Source organism: Sinocyclocheilus anshuiensis, unplaced genomic scaffold (genome assembly GCF_001515605.1).
Source record: "Sinocyclocheilus anshuiensis isolate Anshui unplaced genomic scaffold, SAMN03320099.WGS_v1.1 scaffold1495, whole genome shotgun sequence".
Lineage (NCBI taxonomy): Eukaryota > Metazoa > Chordata > Actinopteri > Cypriniformes > Cyprinidae > Sinocyclocheilus > Sinocyclocheilus anshuiensis.
In genome coordinates this window covers 992,742-1,001,501 of record NW_015558671.1, presented here as the reverse complement: position 1 = coordinate 1,001,501, position 8,760 = coordinate 992,742, and positions in this window count along the sequence as shown.

The window sequence follows — 8,760 nt, the reverse complement described above, 5'->3', positions numbered from 1 at the left end:
AGAAAATATAAGCAGCTATACAATTATAGGACAAAGTTTTACATACAGGCCATTATAATTGGTTTTATTTTTTAATTGTATAGAATTATAAAACAAAACGCAAATTATAATCGGGCCTGTTTTAGGCTTTTCCTTATTTTTCTATTTTAGACATCCTTCAATTATGGTGATGAAAAAAATGACTCGCCATCTCCTCATTGGATGTGCCTTTAGAGAGAAATAATGAAAGAGCTTATTTTATTAGGAGTCTATTTTCGATTTGAATTATTTCGTTTTAAAGTAGTAATTTAAAACTTTCTATATATTTTTATCATGTCTGAGTTTAGGTTCATCATTGTGAAGCACTCCTGTTCAAGCCCGAGACGGCAGAAAGCGTTTGATTTATTTATTTTATAAAAGCACAACGTTTTGTTGATATTGTGAGTGCACACAAATAAAACTAGACCCTTTTGCTATAGTAACGAATGCAACTTTAACATGCATCTGATCGATTGTGATGTCGTGCTCACTGACATGCTTGCGCGTGAATCACGGTCACGCACATGCTCATAAGAATTGTAAGATCTACTATATCAGTGGCGCCTGCAGGTGTACGGCTGTAAGCACTGTGCATACCATGAGCGCTCAGACTGACCTGAGATTTGCCCTGCAAACATTTCAGCAGTTATTATAGGCCTGTGTGTCCCGTATTTCTGTCGACTGAACCAGCCATGCCATTAATTATGAATCTATCAGTCTTTTGCATGCCAAAGTCAATTTCTGCATATAAATATTACGCCAACTAGAAGCAGAAAATCGTGCTATAGCCTACGCACTTTCATGAGATGGGGTTAGCAACAATTCATTTGTAGGCTATTTTACAAATGGGAACGAATTCATAACAATGTTTTTTTACATTCAAGCTACCCGTAAAATTTATAGTGAAAAGTACTTTAAAAGCGTCTGGAATGCAGTAAAGTAATTTTAAAGCATTTGCTGCATGGATGAAAAATAGGCTAATAAATAATTAACATTCTATCATGCAAAATTGCGTTGCAGCAAATCCTTTAAATTTGAAGGTATTCAGAACAGAGCAACATAAAAATCAGAAAATATAAGCAGCTATACAATTATAGGACAAAGTTTTACATACAGGCCATTATAATTGGTTTTATTTTTTAATTGTATAGAATTATAAAACAAAACGCAAATTATAATCGGGCCTGTTTTAGGCTTTTCCTTATTTTTCTATTTTAGACATCCTTCAATTATGGTGATGAAAAAAGATGACTCGCCATCTCATTGGACGTGCCTTTAGAGAGAAATGCATCTTTAGGGATTACAAAATGAAATAGTTTCTATTTTTGATTTGAATTATTTCATTTTAAAGTAGTAATTTAAAGCTTTCTATATATTTTTATCATGCCTGTGAGGCAATTCGCTGAGTTTAGGTTCATTATTGTGAAGCGCTCCTGCTCAAGACCGAGACGGCAGAAAGCGTTTCTTTTCTTTATTTTATAAAAGCACAAGGCTTTGTTGATATTTTTACATCCTATGAGGGTCTAATGTTTTCCAGAACATAACAATATTAAATGGTTGAAGAGCATTTGTCTGGGCCCTGCCACAGCACCACAACAACAACAAGATCTTTTTAACAAATTTATTACAGGCTAGTAAAGTATAGCCAGGTTTCTTTTGAACAGGAAGTATAAATTAGGAGGGGAACAGAGGCTTCAGGAGGGGACAAGGCCAAAACAGCAAACAAAAGTTCAGTCTAACTAGGGAGTTAAGTCCTTACTAAATCTCTCAAAGAAAAAGAAAATCAACAGAATGTACGATTCCCTGTCTAGCCACAAAACAGGAGAAAACAGGGGTTTATGAAAATGACATGGCGCCCGCCTCCCTACAATTCCCAATCATAACTTGCAACAAAAACAAACAATCAGATCAATAATAGTTTTAGAAAAATAGAGTTTACGGCACTCACTCACAACAGAGCAACAGGACTCTTAGCTTACGTTTAGCAGGACTAAGGAATTCACTAGAGGACAGGCAACTAGAGCAAACCAAAGAGTTAAAATGTTAACAACCACGCAGATTCCCAACAGATGCATCACAGTTTCAACAAACTGGACCAGGCAGGACACAGATCACGCTCTGGAGAAGGATTCTCCCTGGTTGAGAGTTGTGCTTTGCTTTTATGCTGCTTCCCTCCTGGTTGGTAAGCAGGTGCAGCTGGGGGAGCAATCAGGCCACCTGCCAGAGTGGAGAGTGGGAGGAGCCAGAGGAGAGCAGGAGACACGCACATAACAACAGAAGGAAACACACAGTATCCTAAAGTCATGACAGAACTATACATCTTTGGGACGTAACACCTCCCACCCATAAAGTTACAAACAATACCCTTAAATAATTTTGTAAAATCATGAAGTAGGTTCACAACAACATTTTCATATCTGCTACACACACACACACACACATCCTACTCATCTATGCTATACACTCTGGAAAGTGCATCGGCTACAACATTTTCTACACCTTTCTGATGTTGAATATCAAGATTGTATTCTTGAATGATTAGCGATCAGCGCATCAGGCGTTGATTCAAGTTACGCATTCTCCAAAGTAACACTAGGGGGTTGTGATCCGTATAAACCACCACCGGATTACAACTACCTCCCAAGTAAATTTCGAAGTGTTGCAATGCTAGGAGCAAGGCTAAAGCCTCTTTTTCAATTGTACTGTACCTCTGTTGACATTTGGTAAACTTTTTGGAGAAGTAACTCACAGGATGCTCTACACCAGCGGAGTCTTCTTGCAGTAGAACAGCACCTGCTCCTGCAGAACTTGCATCTACCAGCAACTTAAAGGCCAGAGCAAAATTTGGGGCAGAAAGGACATCATCTTCCCAAATAGAAGCAATTCTAGCACTGCTCGAATTACCTAACTGAAAGGCAGCTTCGACACAGGGTGCTAGAGATTGGTCAGACCTTTGAGCAGCAATTAAGTGTTCTCGGTCCAATTTCAGAACTGCTGCTTTTAAGTCGGAGTTCGCCGAATCATTAGGAGCTAACTGAGGTTTAATACCAAGAGTACACTCCAAGGAATCTTTTGCTGAATTCAGGAATGAATCGGCAAGATTCACAGTCTCTTCCCACTTCCGTGTTTGTGCACGGGTTACTGCGCAAGCAGGAAATACAGAAGGGAAACAAGCAGCGACAAAGTCAGAAGATAAATCTGGCGTATCTACCACAACTGGAGAGGGAAAGACCTTGCCACCTGCCAAGTCATTCCCCAGGATGAGGCTTACCCCATCCACAGGCAGCTCAGGTCGCACCCCAAGAGGAACCATACCTGTAACCAGATCAGACTTAATATGAACCACATGCACTGGCACCCTCACACATCCTAACTCAATTTCATGGACCAACACATCAGTCCCGGAGTACGTTTCGGCCGAGAATGGCAAGGCATCTGCTAAAATAAAAGACTGTGTTTCTCCCGTGTCCCTCAGAATTGAGATAGACTTACCCAGAGAGTCGGTACAAAGGGAAACAGAACCAGTAGAGAGAAAAGGTTCATACCCAGTCCTCTTAGCTAGCATGGAACAGTTTCTAGGGATTGAGACAGCTTGAACAAAAGCTACACTCTTTAACTTCCCAGCAGCATTCTTCTGTTTCCACGCCTTACAATCAGAAATGTAGCCTGGATCCAAACAGTAGAAACAAACACGCTTGTTACTGGTGCTTTTTGCATCAGCCTTATGACCCTTATTTACCATTTCCCTTGGAACACTGGAAGATTCCTTCTCTGCTTGCTCAGTATTGAAAAATTGCCATTTGGACTGACGTGAAGACGGGAATACTGTCTCATAGGTGAGCACAAACTCATCTGCTACCACAGCAGCTTCAGAGAGTGTGTTTACCTTTTGTTCATTCAAATGGACAACTACAGGTTCAGGAGCACAATTTTTGAACTCTTCCAATAAGATACGCTCCTGCAACTGCTCTTAACTGGTGACCTTGTTTGAGAGGCACCACTTCTCAAAGAGTGATTTTTTCTCTCGTGCAAACTCTACATGTGTTTGTTTGGCCGTTTTCATTCAGTTTCGAAAGCGCTGACGGTAGGCTTCAGGAACCAATTCATACGCTCTCAATACTGCCGCTTTTACAACCTCATAATCAAGAGACTGCTCAATTGAAAGTGAAGAACATACCTCCTGTGCTTTACCTACAAAATTACACTGTAAGAGGAGTCCCCACATATCCTTCGGCCAACCCAATTTAACAGCAATGCGCTCAAAAGCACTGAAGTAACAATCTACCTCAGCTTCTCTGAAAGGTGGTACTAGTTTTACATACCTCACAACATCAAAGTTTGGCTGGGTATTGCTTACTGGGTCATAGCTAACTGTGCTGGATTGTGACTGTACACCATCAAACGTTGGTGAGGAAGGAGCCCTCAAGCGTGGGAGTGGAACAGGAGGCTTCCTGCGTAAAGCCGCAGCTTCTATTTCAAGTGTTTTAAGCTTAATATCCCGATCCGCCTCTACCTCGACAGTACGGAGTTGTACAACTTTAATGTCATGTTCTTGTCTTTTTAGCTCCAAGTCAAGTTCTTTTAACTTGATTGCCGTCACCAGATCTAGTCGAGACTCCAAAGGAAAGGACAAAGCAGACGCTTCACCTACCACTAACTTTCCCTCTGACACCTCCAGTGGTGATTCAGCAGGTAGAATACCTGTACTCACGAACTCGTTGTACAGCTCCTCTTTAAATCACTTGTTTGGTAGAATCTCTAGACACAGTAACATGAAAGAAATCAGCAATTAACAGCAAATCTTTTTTCCTGCACCGATTAAAAACCCCGATAGATGGTGCAAGTGTAAACGCCAACAGATCAAATTCCATTTTGCTGCATACACTCTGCCTTTCCTTAAATGGGCGTTTTACGGGGGGGGGGACAAAAAGAGAGAGAGAGAGGATCCCGGATGAGCCCCCAAAATATGTTACGTCCTATGAGTGTCTAGGGGTTGTTTTCCAGAACATAATATTAAATGGTTGAAGAGCATTTGTCTGGGCCCTGCCACAGAACCACAACAACAACAACATCTTTTAACAAATTTATTACAGGCTAGCAAAGTATAGCCGGGTTTCTTTTGAACAGGAAGTATAAATTAGGAGGGGAACAGAGGCTTCGACAAATAACAGTTTTAGGAAAATAATAGTTTACGGCACTCACTCACAACAGAGCAACAGGACTCTTAGCTTACGTTTAGCAGGACTAAGGAATTCACTAGAGGACAGGCAACTAGAGCAAACCAAAGAGTTAAAATGTTAACAACCACGCAGATTCCCAACAGATGCATCACAGTTTCAACAAACTGGACCAGGCAGGACACAGATCACGCTCTGGAGAAGGATTCTCCCCAGTTGAGAGTTGTGCTCTGCTTTTATGCTGCTTCCCTCCTGGTTGGTAAGCAGGTGCAGCTGGGGGGAGCAATCAGGCCACCTGCCAGAGTAGAGAGTGGGAGGAGCCAGAGGAGAGCAGGAGACACGCACATAACAACAGAAGGAAACACACAGTATCCTAAAGTCATGACAGAACTATACGTCTTTGGGACGTAACACCCCCACCCATAAAGTTACTAACAATACCCTTAAATCATTTTTTGTAAAATCATGAAGTAGGTTCACAACAACATTTTCATATCTGCTATACACCCCCCCCCCCCACTCATCTATGCTATACACTCTGGAAAGTGCATCGGCTACAACATTTTCTACACCTTTTCGATGTTGAATATCAAGATTGTATTCTTGAATGATTAGCGACCAGCGCATCAGGTGTTGATTCGAGTTACGCATTCTCCAAAGGAACACTAGGGGGTTGTGATCCGTATAAACCACCACCGGATTACAACTACCTCCCAAGTAAATTTCGAAGTGTTGCAATGCTAGGAGCAAGGCTAAAGCCTCTTTTTCAATTGTACTGTACCTCTGTTGACATTTGGTAAACTTTTTGGAGAAGTAACTCACAGGATGCTCTACGCCAGCGGAGTCTTCTTGCAGTAAAACAGCACCTGCTCCTGCAGAACTTGCATCTACCTGCAACTTAAAGGCCAGAGCAAAATTTGGGGCAGAAAGGACAGGGGAATGGCACAACAGGTCTTTTTCAGCATTAAATGCATGGTTACAATCGTGATTCCACACAAATTTCCGGGAGGTGCTGAGGAGGTCTGTCAACAGGGAAACCACAGACGTAAAGTTTCTACAGAAACTTCTGTAGTAACCAGCCATGCCCAGGAATCTCCTCAGTTCTCTTTTATTCGTAGGAGGGGGAAAATCCAGTATGGCAGTAACTTTCCCTTCAACAGGCCTTACTGTTCCCTGGCCCACCTTCTTACCAAGATAGGTAACTACAGCCTTCGCAAACTCACACTTCACCAGGTTTAAGGTTAATGATGCCTCAGATAATCTACTAAAAACTTGGTTAAGACTATTCAGATGGTCGTCCCAATTAGCTGAATAGATCACTCTGTTGTTTTCATCTGTGAGCATGCTCTTGATATATGTATTTTACCATTTTGTTGAGTTTAAAACGTGTGACACATTCGTTCTGTTCTAACTTTGTGTCAGAGATGTAACAATTAAAATGCGACTTTGTGAAACGGACTGTCCTAAATTGTTGCTATAGTAGCATCATGCTAGAAAGCCTATGCATTTGGCTTTATATCTTTTAAATAAACCATTATATTTAATATATAAATATTATATATATAAATATATATATATATATATATATATAAATACCCCCCCGCCTGCCCTGGGTGTTACGATAAATGCAATTCCCTGCCTGGAAATAAGAAGTCCTGAGTCAGTTCCTTCAAGACATTTATACTGCCGAGAGGCATTACAACACATAGAAACACATAACAAAGTCAAACAAAACCTGCTCACCTGCTGGGTGGAGAAGCCCTGCAGCAACTAATGGCTTTAAAAATGACTTCATCCTCTTCATGTGCTCAGGTGAGGTCATCCATAACAAAGCACCTACAGCAAAAACAGATCAATGAAAGGAGTCAAGGATATGAGCATCTGCCCTAGATAAACATAAGCCCTGGTTTGACCTCAGGTGCAACATAGTGTCATTGCTTGGGTTTGTTGACTGTATTTAGGATCTTGTCAGCATGAAGAATGCCTTTAGGGTACACGCTGTCTTTTTATTCAGGGAAATGTTGCCATATATCATGGGAATCGGTCTGTCATCTGCTGTCAGAAAGTACATGAGGTGATGAATGGTGCAATGACGGCAGCGTAAATCTTGTATCATGTCAGCTTCTTTAGAAGACTGTGTAGAAAGGAAATTGCTGCAGTAACTGTTGTTTTGCCACAATAAGAGCTCTAAACTGCAATTAAATCAGTCGCAAATGGGACAAGATATTAAAATTTAGTCAGGAAAGTTTCATGTGCGTCCATAACTGGTTTTTCGTAAGTCATTTATTTAAAGTACAAGCTAATGCTTCTCGCGCGCAGCGGCGTCGAATACAGTGCGCGAGCACCGATGTCTGATTCATGAACAAACGACTCTTATGAACCGGTTCTTTTTAACGAGTCATTCAAAAAAGCCTCGAACTCGATGGTGAGTTTAGCGGTTTGAATCAGCCTCACTCAGTCAGTGAATCGGTAGAAATCGTTACTGAGTTCACATCTGGCTCCCTCATTGAACTGCAGCTGTATTTGGCCCAAGTGTTCAGACCATACATATAGGCTACTGTTGTTTAAACCCAGTGTTGGGCTAGTTACTCAAAGAATGTAATATAGTACTCATTAGTTACTCCTTTCAAAAGTAGGCTAATATTGTTACTTTACTTATTACTTTCTGGCAACAGTAATTAGTTACACTACTAGTTACATTACTTTTTTCGTCACGCCCCACAGAAGTTGTAACTGTGTAGCCTGTCTTCCACATAAAATTCTTGATCTAGAATGTTACGAACAACATATTGCTGCCTCATCATTTGACCAAAATCTACATTGGATCGCAGTCAGAAGTTATTACAAACACTCAATAGTGATAGTGACATTCAAGTAGAAGTGTTGTATTAATCTCATTAATTGTCATGTGTAGCTTGAAGCTAATTGTAACTTCTCCGTTACCCATATACGATGATATTTCATTATGTATTTTATCAAATCACACAAGTTTGTAAGAAACTGTTTAATTTTCCAAAAAGATTTTTTAATTATAGTAATATAATGTACCACATGCTGATCAGAGGGATGCGGGTGGGATGTAATGCCAGAGTAAAGTAAAGCCAAAACTTACACAACAGTGTTCAGATAATCTTTTTTCCTGGCAAAATCAATATAATGCAATATTTCTGTCTGCTGAATGTACAGGTGCATCTCAATAAATTAGAATGTCGTTGAAAAGTTCATTTATTTCAGTAATTCAACTCAAATTGTGAAACTCGTGTATTAAATAAATTCAATGCACACAGACTGAAGTAGTTTAAGTCTTTGGTTCTTTTAATTGTGATGATTTTGGCTCACATTTAACAAAAACCCACCAATTCACTATCTCAACAAATTAGAATATGGTGACATGCCAATCAGCTAATCAACTCAAAACACCTGCAAAGGTTTCCTGAGCCTTCAAAATGGTCTCTCAGTTTGGTTCACTAGGCTACACAATCATGGGGAAGACTGCTGATCTGACAGTTGTCCAGAAGACAATCATTGACACCCTTCACAAGGAGGGTAAGCCACAAACATTAAT